At 46.4% G+C, this 22,467-nt stretch overlaps 1 long non-coding RNA gene across 1 annotated transcript; it reads right to left on the bottom strand.

Annotated features, from left to right (window-relative positions):
* Positions 1–14,671: 14,671 nt before the first annotated feature.
* Positions 14,672–15,476, bottom strand: LOC116796522. Its single transcript, XR_004360393.1, has 3 exons — positions 15,322–15,476; positions 14,997–15,068; positions 14,672–14,750 (listed from the first exon to the last, which is right to left on the bottom strand). It is a non-coding gene; the product is annotated as an uncharacterized LOC116796522 (long non-coding RNA).
* Between the last annotated feature and the right edge of the window lie 6,991 nt (positions 15,477–22,467).

The following is a 22,467-nucleotide window of genomic DNA, read 5'->3' as shown; positions in this document are numbered from 1 at the left end:
TAGCAAAGCCACAAACTCACAAGGTAAGGCAAGAGGGCAGGAAGAGAATAAGTTTTCCTAATCTGTGCCCCTGCCTTGGACAGGATCATCTGGAAGCCCCATCATTCCCAAAAGGTGTTTACCCAATGTGCCCTTAGCAGCCACCAGACATGAAGATGCTGCTCCCTCTGAAGATGAATCACTTCAGTGCCTCATTAACAGAAAAGCTTTGTCATATTTTAAGTCATTTGACATTGCTCAAGACTCCCTTAAAAAAGTTAAAACCTAATTCTTTGAAAAGATTTTGCATGGCCCACAGGACACCTGCCAAAACTTAGTTTCATTTCAAAAGGAATGCCTGCTTTTCCCAGTTTCCAAATCCCAGTGCATGTGTGCAATTGTGACCTGTCTCTTCCCCTTGGGGTACACGTTGGGCCAGTGCTCAGGGCTATTTTCTGGCCATCCTCCTCCAAAAGACACCCTCAGTTACCACCAACATGAAGGTAGGGCTGCTTTGCAGGGGCTAATTTAGCTGGGAAAACACGGCAGGCACGTCTGGAAGGATCCCACTTCCAGTTGAGAAATAACATTACAACTCCAGCAGCATCAGCTTTATAGACACCATTAAGGAAAAGCTTATTAGCCTGTGAAGTTGCTGGGGTGGATGTGCAGCCCTCTGGCTGACTACAACTAAACTGCTTATTTCATAAAGCCCACAGCAAAATTCTTAATAGTAACACAAAGGGGGGAGCCACAACTGTGTGGTTTAATGTACAGCTTGTCACAGGTATTTGAATGGTCTCCACAGCCTTTAGCAAGGAAAAGGTTCCCCCCACTTGCCTGAGAGCAATATATTTGGTAATAAGGCAGATAATCAAAAAGCAGACCTGCCTCCATAGCAGACATGTTTGGATGGCTGATTTATGTCACAGTATCCTGGGAGCTGAGAGATGGATCTGCTTCTCCTGCCCTTTCAAGGAAGAATCCCAGGAGCACACTGAACCTCCAGAGCTGGCTTAGGAGAAACCAAACCAGAGCAGGTTAAATTCTGCAACAGCAAAACCAAAAATGCCCCAGGTGTGACAGATCCAAATAAAAGGGTTGGAAACAACTACTGCCATTCCTGGGTGGACACACAAGGAGGGAGGCAGGGATAAAGCAAGGGGCTTCTCTCTCCTTATCCCCCTCTCAGCCTCTCCAGGACTCTGGGGCTGGGCTGTGGGTCTGCTCCCTACTCCTCCCTTGCTGCTCATGGGGGGCTGCCCTGCACCTCAGTGTTTCCAGCTCTCCATGAAGGAAGCAGCCCTTTTCCATAGGATCCATCCAAGGATGAACTGACACAGAGGGTTCCTTGCTCTATTTTACCCAACCAAATATAAAGCAAACCTCACCATGAAGGGTGAACAAGCAAACCATGTCCCTCCAGAACCACCAACACTCCCTGGACATGGATCCCACTTCACCAGAATCCAGCCCAGTTCAGTTACTCCTCAATGCCATGATTTGGGATTATGCAAATTCTGTGTTAGGAGTGAAGGGAGCGATTTACAGCCTTTTAGCAACACACTGCACTACTGAAACTGTCTTTGCTCATCCCTCAAAAGGCCAGAGAAGACTTTTACAAAAGAAATGCAAAGGTAAGATTTGAAAGGTAATTTTAGAATTTAAATAAGAAAGTCGTGATTATGCCTTCAGCCCTTCAGGACCGAGAGAAAAGCTTTAGTATAAAGCTAGGTTGGAACCAGCCTAATTTAACTATCTGAAAAAAATAGAAAGGAAAGAGGAAAAAACCCAAAACAAACAACTTCTCTGCATTAAAAGCATCATCATGTTAACAGCCCAAAAATCCAAGACACCCTCCCTCACTGGAACAGGAGGGCAAGTGAAAAGGTCACTGGAGAGCCTCTTTTAATCCTGAAAAATTTCAAAGCAGCCAGAAAGGATCCTGTAGGGTAAAGCAGTGGCAAGATGAAAGACATCACAGGCTGTGCATCCCAAATTCCTTCATGCTCTTCAGACGCTCTCAGCCATGGCAGGAGCCAACTGCTCCTCTCCTCAGAGGAGTTCCTGCTCCAGCCCGACCCTGCTGCAGTCCCAGAGCAGCTTTATCCATGCTCATTTGACATGGATCAACAAGGAAAATGAGAGGACAGAGCCAGAGGCTCCCTGAAGCCACAGCTCGAGAGGGCTCCCAAAGTCCCCCCGGGCACCGCCTCAGCTCCCTCGGGAGAAAGCACTCGATCCTGTGTTGTTTTAGCGAGGAATCCTCCCTGTGCCCAGCAGGGAGAAGAGGCACAGCATAAAACACCAGCTCAAAGCCTGCCTTTGGTACGAAGGGAAAAAAACCGCGTGGGAAGAACATTGGGGGGGCAATTCTGAACTAAGCCCAGGTCAGTGACAAAATGTGGGAGCCTCCGGGCACAACCCGAGCTCTCCCGGAGACATCGATCCCGAGTATCGCCTCCAGTCTCCTTTGAAGTTCCTTGGCTGAGAACCCCGAGTGCCCGAAGGGGGATTTGTGGAGTAGCAGTGGCCGCAGTCTGCAATGGAAATGAAGCCGCGCTGCAGCACAAACCACGCGGGCGATCCTTGCTGGAAGTCAAGAGGGCACGGATGGGATGCGAGCTGCTAAATGTCAAACGGCAGAGCTGTGGCAACCCCCCAGCATTTTATCTGAGCACACTGCCACTGTGAAAAGGACCTTTGTAAACAACCTACAAATTCCCAGCTAAGCTCCCCAAAGCTCCCTCATTCCACACGAGTTCACTGGTATATCGCTGGTCACATCTTCATTGACAATAGAAATTTAGTATCATCACCTTGACACGGAGTCAAAGGAAAGAGGGGATGGGGAGAGAGGAAAAGAAACATCTTTGAAATCCTTTTTTTTTTTAAATATGTACTACTCAAAGCCCCTGAATCATCCAGTAACCTGGGGATGAAGGGGAGTGGGTGGAATTTGTCCCTTCTGTAGATCAAAGACTTCAGTTTCTAAAAAGTTGCTTTGTTGAAGAGGGCTGCACTTTTGTCAGGTCCCCTCTTGCCAAAGGAACCAAAAGTTCTTGGCAGAAAACAGTCTGCCACGATGGTACATACAGAAAGATGGAAAACAGAGTTGTAAAAGGAACTTGTTCTCTTCAGCAGATGGCTCGTTCACCAGCAGGTATTTTGAGAAGCTGCTGCCTTGACATCTTCCTCGAGAGAGAAGGAACAGTTTAGCACTGGAGAGAGGGAAATCTAAATGCACTTGCAAGTGATTCTCTGACTCTTCAGTAGCTCTCACTAAATGAATGTGACTGTAACTGCTTGGGTTCCCAAACTACAGCAGGATTTTCCTTATGAGTGAAGCGTGTCCCTCTCTCACTTTCCCTGTCCGTTCCTTGTAAAGGATAAAAGAAATAAAAGCAGTGAGTGGGGACCTCCCAGGTCCAGGTGGAGCAATACTTCCACTTGCTCTGAGTCCTTTCTCCAGGCAGCTTCCCTTCACACAAACTTCAGTGACAGAACACGACGTGCCAGGTGATGGCACGTGCGGGGTTTGGGTGGATTCCCTGCCTGTGACACCACTCCCCAGCAAGCCCAGGGAGTTTGGCCTGTCCTGCCCCATTCTCTTGGGGAGGGGAGAAGGAGCAAAACCTTCCCCTGCTCTCAGATTCACCAATTTACACATTTTTCCATAGAGAAAGGAGAACAAAGGGAAGAAGTTTTGCAGAGAACTGTTTTTTGCCTCCTCTGATTGCAGCCTCATTGTCTGTCAGGGTTCAGTGCCGTTCAGTCAGTATCTTCCCAAAATAACTCCTGAGCACAAGGTAAGGTTAAGGCAAGTTAAAGTCTCCTCCAAAATTTTTCAACATTCAACTGCAGCATCATCCACAGGAACACAGCTCAGCTGAAACAGTGGCAAAGAGCCAGGATGTTCAGCAAGCCTGAAGCAGAGGGCACAGCCACCCAAAGATGAAAAGCATCTGGGAGGTGACATCCTGCAGATGGCTCCAGGAAAGCACTGCAGCTCTAAAAGGCAGAGGAGAAACCACATTTCCAAACTGCAAACCTCGAGGTGTTCAAACCTACCCACACCACAACCATCCACTCCTCCCATGGAAGGGCTGGGGGAACACCAAGCTGGTTCACACAGACACAACGTGCTGATTACACTGATCTGCACCACTTTGCACTGGCAGATAGGAGAGGAGACCCACGGTCCAGCAGAGCATCCTGCACCACCAGCTCCCATTCCTGAGTGGAAAGTTCAGTGACTTTTCTTGAATATCTTTCCCTACCTCCTCAAAAACCCCACAAACCCCAGGATTCAGCCTGTAGCACCCTTTCCTCCTGAAACCAGAGGCTTCAGCAGGAGTGGAGGGATTTTGCCACCAGTTATGCAAAACTTTCCCAGGTACTGGATCACCCAAATATTTGCCTAAAAGGCATGGGAAGAAAAAAGGCACATTGAGCTGTGATGTGCTGGCAAATGGTCTTAAGCAATAAAACAAACCACAGGTAGGTGCTTTCCTCACAAGAACCCATTTCCATCTGCCCTACTTTGGATGTGGTAAATGTGCTGAAGGTGACTACAAACCCTTAGGCACCATTGCAATGGGCTGGGGTGCCCCAGCACTGGAACACCAGAGCCTTCACTGACAAGGACAGGGCACCTTATCTGCAGCTCTTGCTGTTGTGCAAGAGAAAAGGGAGTTAGTGACTGTAGGGAATGTATTTCTTCCCTAAAGTATCTCCTTGGAACACCTGAGAGTGGCTTAAAGCACAGGTCAAGAAGTCCAAGTGGTTATTACCTTGAAGGGATGAGCCTTGAAAGGCTCCAAGGATGAGAAATGCCAACTATTGTGATTACCACAAACTGATCTTAAAACAGATACCACGAGAGAGAGAAAAGGATGGGCACAGCCTTCAAAGGACAGTCATTTTTCACTGCCTATCAGCAACAGTTCAATTACAGCACTGTCTCCCTGTGTGCTATAATTACACTTTCAGCTGGGCTCACAGGCAAGTATTGCTCAAAACTAGTTTCCATTGGAGTGGAAGTGAGTGACTCCCACGCTGCCAGTCAGACGTGGCACTGGATGGGGACACCTGGGTCATGCTGTGGGGGCAGGGAACTCCATGATCCTGAAGGTGCCTTCCAACCCAAACCATTCTATGACCTTCTAAATCAAATAAATTAAAACCATAAAATTATACACTTGCATGCACATCTTGAACACTTCTTTTAGTGTCAGCCTTGATGCAAGGCCTGGATCCAGTGGCAATTACTTTACCAATCTGAGCACTCAGGTTGCCCAGATATGAAATTATCCTTCACATTCAGGAATTAATAATGTGCTTCTGAAGAAGCAGCAAGGGAAAGGCCTGGGGCAGAAGGCTGGCCAGCCCACAGAGCACATACGTGGAGGTTGTGAGTCAGTCTGGTAACAAACACGAAGTACCTCAGTGACATTGCAGAGGAAGGACCACAACACCCACCCCAGCACACTTTGTTCTGCTGAACAGAAACAACCACAAACAGCTGCTGTTTCTTACCAAGATGGCCAGCAGATCTGCAGAGCCTTAAAAAGGCAACCCATGCTGATAAACATCCCCTTACCACCCTTCTGGCTGCAGGAGCTCCACAAGTGCCAACCTGCTTCCCAAACAACCCAAACACTCCAGAGAAGGAGACAATTTATTCATGGAAACGGGGCACCTAGGAAATGACAGGACATCTCTTCAACTCTGGTGATTGCACCAAAGTTCAGTGATTTTACCCAAGTCATCCCTAAACTACCATGTTTGCAGCAGAACAAATGCTTGTTTCCCACTGTACTGCTCTCTTCCCACAGACCCTTCCCCACACTGCTCCTCGCTGCCTCCCCATGCAATACTTGGCATTCCCTGACAATTTTGGTGCTCTTTCAAGCTCAGGATTTCACTAATTCATTTCCATGCTTTATTTCTTCTAAGAATTCCTTTGTGAAGTCTGCTCAGCCTTGGGAAGCAACACTGCACTAGTGTGTGACTTTGAAGGGGGAGCTGAAGCGTGAAATGGGAGAAAGGCTGCCCACAGGTGTGGTCACCCCAGAGCAAAAAGGAGCTGGAGAACAGAGCTCAGCGAGAGATGGGGAACAACCTCCTGGCCTAGAAGCTGCTTTCCACTCAGGAAGATGACAACTAATTTCTCCACTCTGGTTCAATTAATCACTATCACACTCCCCATGGGATTAAGTAGAGTTGGTGCTTTAGACCAAGAGGTTTTCTGCCAGGAGCTCAGCAGTAGGTGGGGTGGGGGCTGCAGTGCCACAGCCAGGCTGTGTCCCTGGGCTCCCCATGTCACAGAATCCCAGGATGGGTCAGGCTGGAAGGGACCCCAGTGGGTCACTGGTGCCACCTCCCTGCTCAGGTAGGGCCAGCCCAGAGCACAGGGCACAGGATTGTGTCCAGAGGGTTCTGGAATATCCCCAGGGAGGAGACTCCAGCCCCTCCCTGGGCAGCCTGTTCAGAGCTGGGGCACTGCCCAGGGAAGAAGTTCTTCCTCCTGTCCAGCTGGAGCTTCCTGGGCATCAGTTCCTGCCCGTTCCTGCTGGGCCATTGCTGGGCCCCCCGAGCAGAGCCTGCTCCATCCTCTGCCCCCTCCCTGCAGCCCCTGACACACAGTGGGAGGGCCCCTCTCAGGGTCTCTTCTCTGACATTTTCCTCCATCTTCAAGGAACTCACCAACCCCTTCCACACCCATCTCCCCAGCAAGCCATCCTTCACCCAGGATGTCACATCCCCACGTGCCTGCTGCCCTGCCACCCCCTCTGGGACTCTTTTCCTTGCTGCTCCTAAAACCCAACTGCAAACAGTTTTGAGCCTGGGATATCTTTATTATGCACTGTGACCACCATGCAAGTTCTCCAGAGCATCCTCCTCTAGTCCATGGGAGTCTTCTCTTCTGGGGCAAAGACAACACTTTCTGCAGGTGCTTGGCACGACCTTGGGAACAGGCCAGGCTGGGACTCAGCTCAATCAATCCAATATAAAAATAACATCTGCACCCATCCTCCACAGATTTTGTAACAGAGCTTCCAACCCTTGCATCCCAGACCACATCCCTTTCACATTCTTTAGCCAGGACACACACACACATTTCTGTTACAAGGAGCAGCCTCAGATTCTCAAAGCCAAGTATTCTATTAATTTGAATTGGGACTAGTTGAGTTAAATTGATTTTTTTAATGCGTTTATCCTCTACAGAGACTTTTTTTTCTTCTTAAATGCTGATTTGCTGAAACTGTGCCTATCCAATACTCATTACTGAAATGCATGGAAAGCTGCCAGAAGAAGCAATGCCTTCTGGACTAAACAAGGGATTTATTACTGAGAAACCACAGCACAGGGTAAAAATCCATCACAAACTTATTGATTTAAACTGATTGTAAGTAATCACACACAATTTATATTAAGTGAAACATACTGCCATCTAATTCAGAGTAAGTGAATGGAATGTTACTGCTCTGAATTCTCTTTAAACCCAAACTCTAATTGATATCCAAATAGAAATAATTGAGACTTTCAGAAAACATGAATAAAATATTTTGTTATCTCGGTTTATTATGTATTGATAGGTCATTTTTACCTATTTAAGAACAGTTAGACAGTAATTATAGTATTATATTTCACCAGAGATTTACATGTAAGCCTGAGGGCAAGTTAAATAGAATTGGACAAGTACTGTGCCTACAGTGTGGAGAAAAGGATTGGATGTGTGGGATGCAGTTTAAATATCTTTATCTTGCTCCTAATACAGAAGCCTCAAACTTTGCCTCCCTTCCACCCCACATATGATGAAATAAAGTTGTGCATTTCACTAAAATATGCTTGTCTCACCTCCAGAAGCAGCATTTTAAGATAAAAATTATCACTGTGGCATCAAATCTTCCCTCCAAGATCCCATTCAGAGAATTGTCAGTCTCCTCTGGTATGTCACAGAATGGGATCCCAGCCCTCAGCAGTACCAGTCAGCCCTGTAGCCAATTTTATTTCTAAATAAATGTTTGAAGGTATTTGCTGTTCTTTTAAACTGTCCGTGTGTAAACACTGACAGGAACTGAAAAAGTCAAAAATTCAATCTTGATCAGAATGTTCTCTGCTATACTCAGAAATTCAGCTATTAATATTTAAGGATGTTAAGAACATATTACTTTTTATTAATAAAATCAATTACTTGCAGGAGCACAGAGTGTGCCACCATTTCAGCAGCCCATTGGCTCCTTGAAGCTGTTGGAGAGCAGGAGCCCACCTCAAACCTCTCCCTGTGGAACCTCCTCTCAGGTCATTTTTAGTTACAGACTGACACACCATTTCTCAACAGGAGCATTTCTGAGCCAGATCATAACATGATCAACATCCAGGACCGACTGGGAACATTTCTGGTGCAGGTTGGGTTCAGCCACCCATTTGCAGGAAGGTGCATTTCAAGGTAACGTGATGTTAAAAAGCATAAATAAGGATTATTTATGCTTTATTTATTTATTGCTGATTTTTGTTGCTTTAGTTCTGATGGCCTTCTGATACTGCAATGTTTTAAGCACTGCTCTAATCCACGTTGCACTCATGAGTTTGAATCCAATCATGTAAAGAGCTGGTCTAAGTGAACAGTTGCCCATAACCAGCCTCATTACAACTCAATTAAGTCCATTTGCAGAGTGCATTGCAGAACTGGCCCCTCAGGAATTTCTTATGTTCCTGGAGCTTATTAAATTGCTAGATATCTTCAACAAGGCAACAGCTCTGCATCCAAATCATCATTTATTCCTATTTGCCTGGTTAGCACTAGCCACCTGTTAGCTCTTATTTTTGCACAACTGGACACTTTCATTCCTATAAAACTTTCCCCATTTTAATAATAATCTGGCTTTTAACACCAATCCCCTGACCAAACACTGCAAAACTCTGTTTTTCAGCTGCTCTGACATGAAGTAATAGCCCACTGTCATGGACAATGCTAAGTTGTACCAGAGGACATTCATGCTCCTCAGGTAATTGCCAAGCATGACTTCAGTTCTACAGAAGCTATTATGAGAAATAAAACCTAATTTGCAAGCTCTGTTTTTTAAAACAAATTTATTCACTGCACAGCAACCTGTTTAGCAGAGCCTTTTTCCTGTCCTGTGATGTGGGTGCTGCCAGGCCTGTTTCTACACAATTCAGAAACACCTGCCTGACCTCTCCACCCAAAAGTAGATCCACTGGCTCCAGGTGGCAGAGATGGTCTGATGGGCTTGTTTGTCTTGCAAAGCATTTACATCATAAAGTCAGAAGAATGGTATGTTACTGAATCACAGAATGCCTCCAGTTTTAAGGAACCCACAAGGATCCACAGGTCCAATTCCCCTTTCCTTGCAGGACTACCAAAAACTAAGCCTTGTGACAAACAGTGTCCTTGAGATGCTCCTTGAACTGTCACACTTGGTGCCATGAGCACTGCTCTGGGGAGCCTGTTCCAGGGACCAACCACCCTCCCAGAGAAGAGCCTTGTCCTAATGTCCAACCTGAACTTCCTCTGGCAGCTTCACTCCATTCCCTCATGTCCTGTCCTGGTCAGAGGGAGGAGATCAGCACCTCCCCTCAAGGAAGGTGCAGCTGCCAGGAGACCCCCTCAGCCTCCTCTTGTCCAGGCTGAACAAGACAAGGCACCTCAGCCACTCCTTGTAAGTCTTGCCCTAAATTAACTTACACTCCCATTCCAGGAGCCTTGCTGCTGTTTGGAGACAGAATCCCAGACTGAACACACATTTGCTTGCAGTCCCAGGGCTGGGCCTCCCAGAAACTGCTGTCAGCTACTGCACTGTTCCTTCAGAGAAGTGAGAAGAATTAGCAAGTCAGTGATAAGTAATTCTTTTCTCTGAGGGGGAAATGCATTTCTTTATTAATAAATAGAAGTAAAACTTCAGTCAGAGATAACCTGTCACAACAGAAAGAAGTGAAAAAGGTTTATTTTCTCAAGGAATAGCTAAGGTTGAGCAGGTACTGTGTCAGAAAGATTTTAGGTGTTGGCAAGGTACAACCAGCAATTTTTCTGCTGTGTTTCCCCCTCCCCTCTCAGCAGTGGTTCTGAAGCACATAACCAAATTCTCAGTCAATGTAATGTCAAATAGCTCAAAAAACCCCACTCCCTCACAATCACATCTTCCTTTGGTATCCCTGTGACAGCATTCCCACCCCTCGTGTTTACAGCCCATTACTTCCTGATGGTTGTCCTCTCCTTGCTTTGGATCTCAGAAAAGCGAAATGTTGATACTGAAAGAGAAATTCATCTGTGTGATGAGTAGTTATCTGGCATAGAAGCTGTCAAACCGTGGAAGTGTCTTACAACTGCCATAGAATAATGAAAATATTCTTTAAAACTGTGACAACTGCAAAGTGAGACAGAAAATGAAGCTGCTTACACCTGGAGACTGCTCTCCCCTGTGTGAGCACATCAGCCTCTGCTCTGGACTGCACAGCAGGTTTCATGGAATCACAGAATGGAATCCTCTGAGTTGGAAGGGACCCACGAGGATCATTGAGTCCAACTCTTCCATGCCTGGCCTGGACAGGGATCAAACCCACAGCCTTGGTGTTATTATCACCCTGCTGTAACCAAGGGACAGACAGACCATTTTGCTTCCCATTTCCCCTCTGCCAAAACAAGGCACTGTTGCAGTCCTGTTTTGGAGGAGATGGGAGAACTGCCAGGATCCCAAGGGCAAGCAGCTCCTTGCAAGGATCAGCCTTGGTGTGGGGCAGGATGGCTGATGGAGCCTCACCATGGTCAGGGGCACCCACAGACAAGCAAAGGCAGCTCAGGCTGGAGGAGGTCTCAGCTCACTTGAGGAGAAGCTGAGGAAAAGCCCTGGCCAGTGCAGAGCACAATTCCAGCCTTTCAGAGAATGCAGTCTACATAATGAATGTGGTTTTTCAGGAGTCAAAATAAAGATGGACGTGAAGCTTCAAACCATGCAGAGTCCATAGTACCTGAACCTGCACCCTGACTGTCACACAGCAAAGCACTTGCTTTACACAGAGGATCACAAAGATTCTGTTTGCCACAGTTCCTGAAAAGCTGCTCATTTCAGTGAATCAGACTTTGTCTTATTGAAAACATTTCTTGACTCTATGAAAAGCTGAAGATTTATATGCTTTAGACACTTAGGCAGAGATTTCCACAGGTCACCAGGGAACTGAAATGTTGAGCTCTTGCCAGAAGTCTGAACACTGAAGAGTGAGCACAGGCAAGCAAATATTCGAGGTATTTAACCTCCTCCAAAGGTACCAAGGCTAAGCACCCAGCTGACTAACCACCTGCAGAAACACAAGCCCCAGATTTTGGGAGGTCATTTCTGTCAGCATGGAGCAGCCTTTAGGAGATGTGGGAGATCCAACACCTTTGCCTCAGCCTTCAGTGCTCCTGAAGCCAACAAGGAGCCTGCAGGGCAGAGGCTTCAGGGCTGTTAATCACTGCTGTGGTTTTATATGAAGTCCAAGTGCAAAGGTGGGGCAGGGGGTCATTTAGCAGGGCTGCTTTGAGGGCAGAGAAAATATGAGATTACCGTTAAGAGTGGAAGATTGGTATTATCAAATCAATACCCTACAATAAATATAATGTGTTGATCCAATTAGCTGAGTGGAGCAAGATGAATCTGGGGGCTATTGGTGAAACAGGAAAATTGCAAGAAGCTAAAATTAAATGTACCCAAAAGAGAGGGGTAATGGAAATAATACTCTAAAATAATGAGCTTGGGTGACTCTGTGCAGTTTGAAAACTTAAGCTGAGCACAGAGGTCATCATGGAATTTTTGGAGCTTTTATTCCAGAGGCTGAACAGAGACAAGTTCTTCCACAAGTGAAAACACAACAATGCCAAAATTCTGCAGATGAAGCTTGTTAAACTGTTTGCTAAATACCTTTGCACTGTAACACATTGAAAAGAAAGAGAAGTATCACTGTAATGATGTAGCTGCTTGCAGAGCTCGTTAACTCGTCCCACAGCCCCCTGTCCTCAGTGAACTCAGCAGCCAGATTTAGCAGGAGCTGTGGAAATAACGGGGAGGAGGCAGGAGCTATGGAAATATCAGGGAGGAGGCAGCAGTCAGGCTAAGAAAAGAACTGACAGCCGAGGAAGGAGAGGTATTTCAGACAGTTCCCAACACTTAAAGAACTCAGCTCTCAGTCTGTGGGTGTGTTTGCTCAGCATCTCGACTCAGTGGCCATTCCACACAACAGCAAAGCAATAATTCCAACTAAGCACACCAGGAAAAGGAAAACTTCTCTCTCTGAATGTTTAAGGAGCAGCTAATGAAGACTGACTTATGTATGCATTTATTAAAATTCTCTCAGCACCGAGCAGTTCAGCTTTTAAGTTTCATGTGCAGCTTGAAAGCCAGGCAGAAGCCAAACCGTTTGGAAGAACAGCATCTCTTCAGAGGATTAGGAATTAAGTAAACTGCACATTAGAGATAAAATAGGGGAGTGCTTGTCTTTATTCTTAATAATAAACCACAAGGCATTGAGCTACACAGCATGATTAGCTCCTTTCAACTCCTCACTACTACTGCTGAGACAGCAATGTGGCAGTTTCACTGAAACATTAAAGAATACAGAGCGATTAAGTTAAAATTAAGTGAATTTAGGGCAGGCAGAAATGCTACATTGCAACCCAGAAGGGATAAGTCTTTTGTTTGGGTAAAGAGCAGCTTAAGCCCTAGTAGTGTTAGAATGGATTCCTGGAAAACAGGAGTTATTCATGGTTTGAAGTGACCAGCTCTGGGGCTGGACATGTTACTCTGCATCTCTCCTCTCCTTCCTGAGTTACCTGGGGACTTGGTCTCTAAAACATCAGCCCTGCAGTGGTGCCTGCCAGGCTGGGGAAAAGGATGAACTTGGGGAACCACAGCTGAGGGTTCATCCCCTCCTCCTTCAGCAGCTCCATACAGTCTTGAACTTCAGGTTTCTGTGCCTGGATTCCTCATTTATAAACTGCTCTTACAAACATGACAAAAATACAAAACAACCCCAGACAACTGAAGAACAGTTAAGTCTGTGAGATACAGAGATACTAAACAACCAGGGGCCATAAACAATCAGCTCAACACATACAAGACATCAGCAAAACCCATGACTGAGCAGACTCCTGGGAATGAAAACATTCTCCACAGGATGGACAGAGGTCTGTCTTCACTGTGGACCTGCAAGTATTCAACTCCTCTCTATGGTTTAGTGAGATACTAAATTTATCCTGCTGTACCCTGACCTCGTTTAGGATGGCTGGAGTAAGAGAAGGAACAGATCAAACCTCCCAGCCCTGCTCCCTCCAAACTTCAGCTCTAGCCTATGAACCTGCACACTTTGTCCCTTACTGTCACCTTCCACCTGTGGGAGAAGCTCACCCAAAACCTCTTGGTTTGAGTATCTACCAAATCCCACCCTGAAGTGCTTCTTCACAGTCTGAAAAAACTGGGCAACACATAAACCACTAAAAACACTTTGGCACCAAAGCTCATCCCGTTAAGGCAAAGCTGTTTCCTTGTCTTTGCACAGTCTTGGTTGGGCCATCCCTGGTTAGGGAGCCACCTTTTCCTGCGTTACAGAGCCTGGCACAGGTGACTGGGACCCAAAACTAAGCAAATCTAAACAAGCAAACAGACATGCCTTAGCCCAGTGAGCAGTTGGAGCTCTGTGGTGGCCTTTAGGCACTGCCCAAACCAGGGCTGAGTGCCACGAGCACACATTCAGTGTGCCAGGATGGGCCCTGGGGTGGCTGCCACCACAAGGCAGAATTAGAGCTGCTGAAAGTCTTCCAGGAAAACACTGGAAAAAGGCAATGAATCAAAATGAAAATGCCTCCTGCAATGGACTCTCTTCCAACAACAGGGGCCGGCTCCCCACGGACTCTCTTAAGCTGCAGGGATTTCACAACATCTCAGGCAGAGCAGACACATAAATCACCTGAAAGGGCTTTGGGTTTGACTCTACAGCACCAGCAGTGTTTGGAAACTTGTGTCTACCAAAGTTGGCAGAGCTTCCAGATTTGTGGATTCTGCTCCCCTCAGGGAAATTATGAGAAGGGAGCCTTTGGTCAGATTTCAAAGGAAAATATCTTCAGTCTTTGGGTTCCTCTGGACTGATACGTGTCAGCATTTTGGGAACCTGAAAGTCTGATTACTGCAAAGACCCAGTTATTGGCTTGGCTTGCTCTGGAATATGCCCTGGGATTCACAGAGAGCCTGAACTCTGCTTCCTGAAGCTGGCATGGTCCCAGGTCCCTGTCTGCCCTGTGGCAAACCACCCCAGGCTGTGGCTGTGCTGGGGCATTAGAAACCATTACTTCATCCTGGGTAAACATTTTAAAACAACACTTCCTGTTTTGTCTTTTAAAGTTATCAGGAGAGTTTCATTCTCCACCCAGAAGAATGACTTCTCTTGTTTACTGTTCTCATGGATCTACAGGATGGAGATATAATACAATGGATAATATACACAGAGAAGTTTGGAATATTAGGCTCATTTTGATCTTGGGTAAACTATGTAAACCTGAGAGTCTCTTACTGAGCTGCAGAGGCAACAAGACCCCCACAACCCCAACCTGGTGTCTGTTCACCTTTACTAAACCAACCAAAATAGGTGATTTTGCCCTAACTCTTCCAGTAGCATCTCTAGTAAATGTTTTCATACCTGTGAGAAATTCAGGAACTCTTGGGATTTCTCTGATGCTCAGCAGTGAGAGAGTTTATTACCTTCAACAGGTCTTCAGTTACCTACAGGAAGAAAAGATTCACAAGTATCATCACAAGTATCATCAGCCTCTGTCTTTCCAACACTTGCAGACTCAGAAATGCACAAAAAACCCTGTTTTATTTTGCAACTGAGTTTCCATTAATTTCCATTTAGACCTCCTGTTTATCTCCCAGTTAGACCATCCTCTGTCCCTTGCTCCAAAGCAGAAATATCCCCCCACAACATCCTCCCCCAGGCTAATGTTCAGGCACTGGTTTTATACCCACCAGATATTTCAGAGGTGTTGACTCTGTATTTGCCTTCCAGATAATCCATCTGAACTTCCTGAAGTCAACCACCTGCCAAAAAACCACAAGATAACAGCAAACTAATCTTCCTTTATAGAGCCAAAACTCTAATCTGGTATTCTAGACAAAAGAAAATCCTACTATTTTACTCTTAATCATCACATTTTGTCTTTTGTCCCCCACAATATACATATATTTGTGAGGGTCTTTTGCTGTCTTGATGAGTTAAGTGGGAGATTTCACTGATGGGATGCAATTTCACTGATGGGATGCATTTAAAAAGAAAATCAAAAGCAAGAATCACCAACAGGTGTGGTGTTGCAGAGCTATCTTCTTATTTTTCAGCTGGATTCCCAGGTTTAGGAAAGTGCTGAGTTCACACACCAACATGCAGCAGGTATTTTAGAAGCCAAAGTCAAGGACATTCATGGTTTAGCCCTTCAGTGACGGGCAAATTCAGTCCTGCACATTTGGGGAGAAACTTGTCAAAGGTACAGGCACAAAAACAAGGTCCAGTTTGATCCCACAGTAGTCTAGATTCCAGAATTTCATAGAAACTCATGTAGATTATCAATTAGTCAGAGATCCACCCACTCTATGCTAGATTTGCTGGAAATAGATGTTCTCTGTTTCATCAAACAGTCATGGTGCCATTCAGAGCAAAGTTTGCTCAGCCAAAGCTGTGGAGACAGGGAACAGGTTCATGGAGTTCAGAATTAGCAGTGATATAAAGCTATTGCAGTCATTATAGAACAATTCTTAAAATCCAATGCCCACATCGATTGTAGTCTCTCCAAATTCAAGCCAACCTAAAGATAAAACTAAATAATCTGCCAGAATAGACTTACTGCATTGCTAATGGGTATTAGAAAATGTAACTGCAGGAAAAAAAAAGGAATAAAACAAAAAGACCACGATGAAACCTCTCTTATAGAATTCCTAATAAAAGATATAAAAGTTCTTTACAAGAGACAAGGCAGGAGGGAAGGGCAGGGAGAAAAGCATCACTTATCACAGTGAAAAAACAAAGGCACAGATTCTTAATATTCATTTTAAGACTCCCCAGCAGGCTGGAACAGAAATCAAACCTGAAGCCTCTAGTCCTTTGCTTTGAAATACAATTGTAAAACGTGCAGTCGTCTGAAGAAACATGCAACAGAACAACACACACTTAATTTACCTCCACACAACTGGAGTGAGAGCAAATTTTATGTCTAATTGCACACAGTCTGGCTTCATCCTCACATGACCAGAGCTCAGGAGTCCCCCTGTCACACTAAACCCATACGATGCTGCTGTGAGCACAATTTCCCCTTCAAAATCCTCGAGATCCTCGTTCTCACACCCGAAGTGCAGGACACAGCCCATCCTGAGTGTCCAGCTGTCTGCCCCCACTGTCCTGCTGTCCACCCATCCCAGCCAGGCCGTGCCAGGACGGTGTTCAGGGAAAACAACTTCTCCCACCCAAACTTGTCTAATGAAACTCAACTTTGGCGAAGAAAAGAAACTACTAAAGGGTTTCTCTTGCTCCCCAGCATCCTGCCTTCTTTTGAAGTTCACAGTGAGAAATTACACAGGCTGTTGGGGAAGAAGCAGCAAGGTGAATATGGGTGGCAAAAATCTGAAAAGAGAGGAGTTGTTGGGCGTTTCTTTCCCCTCCCTAAACAGGCTTTTATTTCCCTTTAATTCTTAATTTTAACCGGGTTGATGTGGAGCTGCAGGTCACCACATTGACCTTCCCTGGCATTTCTGCTGCTGCTGCCAGTCTGTCCTCCCGAGGGCTGAGGGCACCAAGGACCACGTTCCGAGGAGCTGGCGGAGAAAGCAAAGCGTTTGCTGCCTGTTTTTATGACAAGTAAATGAACACATGCGAACCGCAGTCTGTCGCACCTGCTCCTTTTCCCACTTCATTTTTCCATCACCTCAGGCGACACATGAACTTACAAACAGTATGGGTTTTTTTCCTCAGCCTTTACTTCCAACTTGCTGCGTTCCTCAAGATGTTTCTCAAGATGCCTTTATCAAAATAACTCCCGACCAGACTCTCCCCCCAGCCCCTCACAGCTCTAAAATAAGTAGCGGGAGCTGCTGAGATCTGTGCAGAGCTCGAGGCGCGGCCGCCCGAGGGGCGCCGGCTGCCGCCTCTCTGCAGCCCGGCACAAGAGCTGCGGGCAGGGAGGGTCCATTTGGGGGTTAAAAACCCAAACAGCCCCCCAAAGTCGTATTTTTGGCTTTGTGAGAGCTGCTCGAGCCGCAGCCCGCCATCTCCCTCTAGTGCCCGAGCGCGCCGGCCCCTCCGCCATCTTGGCCGGGCTTTCCCTCTCCCACACTGCCCTCTGCAGCTCCATCCCCGGCCGTGCCTCCCGCTGAGGAGAGAAAACATAAAAAACCCATAATAAATATAATATAAAAAGTCCTTCCTTATGTTAGAGAGGGGGTCCTTCCAGTCAGGATGATCAGAGAAGAGCCACCCGAGACGTGAACACCTCACAGGCCCGGCCGCCTCAGCGCCAGCGCAGGGTCTCATGCGTCTTGACAAGAATCTCTCATTTTTTCCGCACTAAAATCACCAAATTGAGGCGTCATCAGATGGCACTAAAGATGCTCGATCAGTTTGCAAAAACAGGTCACCATCAGCCGTGTTTCTACCCCTTTCTGGTGCAGGACAGGTGCCCTGGAGAGCTGGGCTGGCCAGCACAGGCGCAGACACACCTGCCCGCCCAGGTTGCATTGTGCTAAAATAGATTCTTCAAAGCAATAGATTAGTACATTGCTGTAGCATTCAGTGATGTATTTACTGCTGCAAAGCTCCAGATGCTCTGTAAGCCACAATAATACAGTTAAGTGGAAAATGAGTCATTTAAAACCATAATGACTCTCATAGCACGACTCCGCTGACAACAAGCCCCGGCGGTAACGCTGCGAGGTGGATGAGACGCGATCGTCAGGGCTGTGAGGCACGTCAGGCTCTGCCTTCAGGGCAGGGCCTGCAGCCCCCCAGCCCTGGTGCTGCCAGGGGAGCCCCCCTGGTTTTGGGGTGGGGATGGCCGGGGTGCTGAGGTGCTCCTGTGAGCCCCCATCTCCTCAGCACCGCGCTCCACCTCACTGCCGGGATCATGAAAACGCTGTTCTGGTTCCCAGGTGAGAAGAGCTGGGCACCTGGTTTTCTGCTGTGAGGAGGCAGAGCTCAGTTCTCCTCACCAGCATTCCCAGGTGCCCTGGGAGCAGGTGGTGAGGGGCTGCCACCCTTCCCAAAGGCTCCTGGTCAGACACCCCAGGCTGTGCCCATGGGGATGGATGTGTTTCCAGGGGCTTGCCATGGCCAGTCTGGGGACAGGCAATATGAGGAGGGACATGAAGGCTCCTCCAGCCCTGCTGTGGTCCTCAGCCAGGCCAGACAGCAGTGGGGCCATGTGGGGCCATGCCTTGCTGCTCCTCAGGCAGCCCCTCGGGAGAGTCAGGAGAGCGAGCGCAGCCTCAGGGAAATCACAGGATCCCAGAACATGCCGAGCTAGGAAGGGACCCACATTGAGTCCAATCCTTAGCCCTGCACAGGCCCCTCTGTGCCCCAGAGGATCATCCAAACACTCCTTGAGCTCTGGCAGCCTTGGTGCTGTGCCCACTGCCCTGGGGAGCCCATTCCACGTTGGCTCTCCGCTGATGTGATAAAGGCAAATAGCGTAGAAAAGGTAAAAGCAGGGCCAAGCTTTCTGCTGGTATTAAGCAGACGGCTCCGGTGATGGTAAATAAACCATTTTAATTTGTCTTCTTAGGAAATTTGGCATAGTTTTTTTCCCCCATCTCCAAAGAAAGAAATTCTCTTGCTTAGACCTTGACTAATTGTTTCAAAAGCCAGGTAATGGAAAAATCAGATGGATGTGCTCACTAAAGGCAGAGACTTTAAGGAGCTCGTAGAATGGAATCATAGTATATCCTGAGGGAAGGGACCCACAAGGATCACTGAGTCCAACACACACTCACACTTACATACAATTTGCTATAGAGAAGCATCTTTTATTCCCTTAACACAAGCAATGTGCTTTGTTGCTGGAGTGTAGCACTGTGCAATTTAAGCCTAACTCTCCAAAATACAATTGCCTTTATCGAGCTGAATGCTCTGGGTATGGACCACTTCCAGTGCCTTGTATTAAATGTGATAAAGCAAGGTCACTCCTTAATCAACCTGACCAGTGCCTGCCACAGCACCGCTGGGATTACTCTCATTTATGCAGGGGACCAGGAGAACTCCTCACAGATCAGACTCTCATAAAAATAATTTACTGCTACATTCACCTTGCCCAAAACAGCAGAGCCATCCCGTCAGCCTGCACACATTTCAGGCTCTCTTGAACTACCCTCTTGTGGTACGGCTGCAGAACGACATCTTCTTCTAACAGCTTAAAATACATCCAGTTCTGCTTCACTTTCTAGGATTATCTGAGACAAAGCTTTCCTTTTGGAGTGCAATAACACCCTTTTTTTTATCAACGAGCTCCAAATGCATCATGTTTCCACCAAATACACCGAGCCCCCAAAAATAGGGATGACTGAAAATCCCAGGAAGTTTATAGTTCCATTTTTAGTTGTCTGTAAAAGAAAAGAAAACAAATTTCCAAGCTTTTAATGCAGTTTCTGCTGCATAAAGCACCCCCCTGCCCCCTCAACAGTGATTCAACAGAAACTAGTTAAGGGCTTTGAAGATGCGAAGCAAAAGATACATTTCATAATCATATTGTATATTTGATAGGTAAAGGCTCTATGTAATGAGCTGATTAAGTTCTTGCTTAACTATGTTCTTGTATTGAAACAAAGATAATTGTACCAGGGGTGGGTGGTTCAGTTCCTAGGGCTAAATGCAAGCTTTTTCAGTAGAGAAACATATAAATTCCACCAAGAAAAATGCTGCACTCGAAGTGAGTTTCAATGTTGAGCAATAATGATGATTAAACAAGCCACATTAAGTGCTAAAATACAGCATATCTGCCCTCAGTAATCAGAATGACCACAGGCCTTATCAGCTTGGGTCAATACTCGAGGTACTTGAATTATCAATAAATAAGTAAACCCATTCTTTCCTGGATAAGTTTAACAAATCTAGGGTGCCAGAAGTTGTTAACATGGGTGAGGGTTGAAAGTGCTTTCTAAAAAAAGAAATTCCTCATCTCCTACCACCACTGACTCTGCAATTCACCTGATCCAGGCTCTTTTTTTTGTTCTCAAGTGGCCGGGACAGTAACCTCGTTGCCCTGGGTGACTCCTGGGCTGTCTCAGGCACCTGGTATTCCACTGGTGACTCTGAGTTTTGTGTTCTCAGCAGCATTTTTCCCATGTATAAAACAGGGATTACCAGCCCAGTAGAAGAAACACCAAATGGCAGCAGAAAGGACGTGGGAGATTGTAGGGTGGCACCGTGATTTCATACCCTGCTCCTTGCTGGATTGAGCTTCATCCCTGATATTGTGCCTGACAGCATGGGAGCATTTTGACAGCTATCAGTACCTGTGTTTCCATATGCAGGCAGTGCAGGAATGAGAAGGGGGATATTCCTTATCATCTGGAAATACCTTTTACTAACATGAGTTCAGTTGCAAGACACCTGTGGAAAAGAGAAGGTGTGTGTCCCCAACACATTGCCAGCTGGGAACTTCCACCTTGCCCACGGCCACAAGCAGTCCCAGCCCCTCCAGCTGGAGACAGGACACTGGGAGAACAGTGTGCCCTCACCTGCAGCTCTGGTTCTCCTCAGCTGGCACAAATCTGGAGTCTTTCGTAGAGGTTACCATGGCTAATTCACTGAGACCTTCAGTTTTAATACTACTGAGGGAGTTTTTTGTACTACAGCAGCACTGGGCAATGCCCCAGCCAGGGCAGCAAGCACAGTGCAATCACAGAGTGAGAGACGGACTGTCCCCCAAAGAGCTTCACTTAAGGAATGGCCAGGATTGGTACTTACAGTGGGAACAAGGAAGCTCTGACAGAGTGTAAACCAGCAGGGGAGGAGGAAGCCCCACCACTCCTTTGCACACACTTCTCTCAACCAGCAAAGTTAGAGGTTTGTCTTCATCCAGAGTAAAGGCAGAGTCACCTTTAAAAGGCAATTCAGCCCGTTTCAGTTGGGATCCTGCTCCAAATCACCTTCTGAAGGTAAGTACAGGTATGCTCAAAGCTGGCAGGTGGAGTCCAAAGAAGGAAGTTGGTTTATCCAGGTGGGACTTAACGGAGTCACTGTGGGAGTAACAAAACCCCGTGTGATCTGAGCCTTTGGCCACTGTTTGAACCACAGCTCACTCTTCTTCCTTGCCAGAACCAGAGCAGCAAGCCAGGGAGCTCCTCTGGAAAACAACATGACCACTGGTGTGTTACCTTATTCCAGGGGGCTTTCAGCAGGGTCACCTGCACATGTGAAGCAGCAATTAAGAGTTCAGAGCAGCAAGAATTGTGCTAAAGAATTACTTAACAAGGCACAGCCACAGCAAACGAAAATTTACTTCCAGTAAAATCCTCCCCTATCTTCCAGTCCAGCAAGGACTACAGTTTTCATGAGCTCATACAGGCAAAGGTAAAAAGGAACAAAAATATGTCTGTGACTTTGGGGAAAATATTCTGCAGTGTCTATTGCTGCCTGTGATAGATTTAGCTGTCATAGGCCATGAGAGAGAAAAGGACTGCAAAGATTGCAGCAGTAAGGTCTGCATAGATGAAAACCAGGCTAGAGCAAGGTATTAGTAAGGAAAAGCAAAGACAATATAGAAAGTTAAAAAAGAAGGGTCAAAGTATGGCATAAAATGAACATTGTATTGGGAAACAAACGTTAGGAGTGCTTTCAAAGATTCCTCTCCTGTACACCATGGTTGGCATCTCAACTGGTGGTAGGAAGATGCTAAGTTAAGTGGAAAAATAGTTGGAGTGTGGGAAGGTGGGACTTTAAAGCCTAAAGCAAAGTCCTGGGTGCTGTAAGCACAGTAGCTGAGGGCTTTCTAGGATCTAAATCTCACACAACCTACAGAATCAATACCTTTACCACTCATTTCATTCCCACAGATGGTACTTGGTGTGGTCTTTAAATGAACTTCATTTCTTAAACACTAGTGAATTCAAAAATAGAAGATTTAAGACAAATGTCCTGAAGAGAAAACCCTGCAAAAAAGATCAAATTGTCTATACCTGCAAGCTAACATCCCTGTATCAAACCTCTGAAAAACAAGGAAGGCACCTGAAAGAGTTTAAAAGCATTAAAAAATCTGGTTTCATCTCTTTCTATACCTCTCAGGCATATTCCTCTGAGTATCACCAGCAGTAGAAGACTTGACACACGGATCTTAAATTGGATTGAAATCAAAGGGAGTGAAAGCCTCAATGCTTCCTGGGACTCTGGGAGTGAGGGCTCATTGGCTTAATTGGGAATTAAGGACCAGCAGCAAGAGTTTGCTCAGCACCTGGGAGGACAAAG

This window comes from Chiroxiphia lanceolata, chromosome 20 (assembly GCF_009829145.1).
Source record: "Chiroxiphia lanceolata isolate bChiLan1 chromosome 20, bChiLan1.pri, whole genome shotgun sequence".
Classification (NCBI taxonomy): Eukaryota; Metazoa; Chordata; class Aves; order Passeriformes; family Pipridae; genus Chiroxiphia; species Chiroxiphia lanceolata.
Note: the sequence above shows the minus strand (reverse complement) of the source record. Positions and strands in the feature narration are given on the sequence as shown.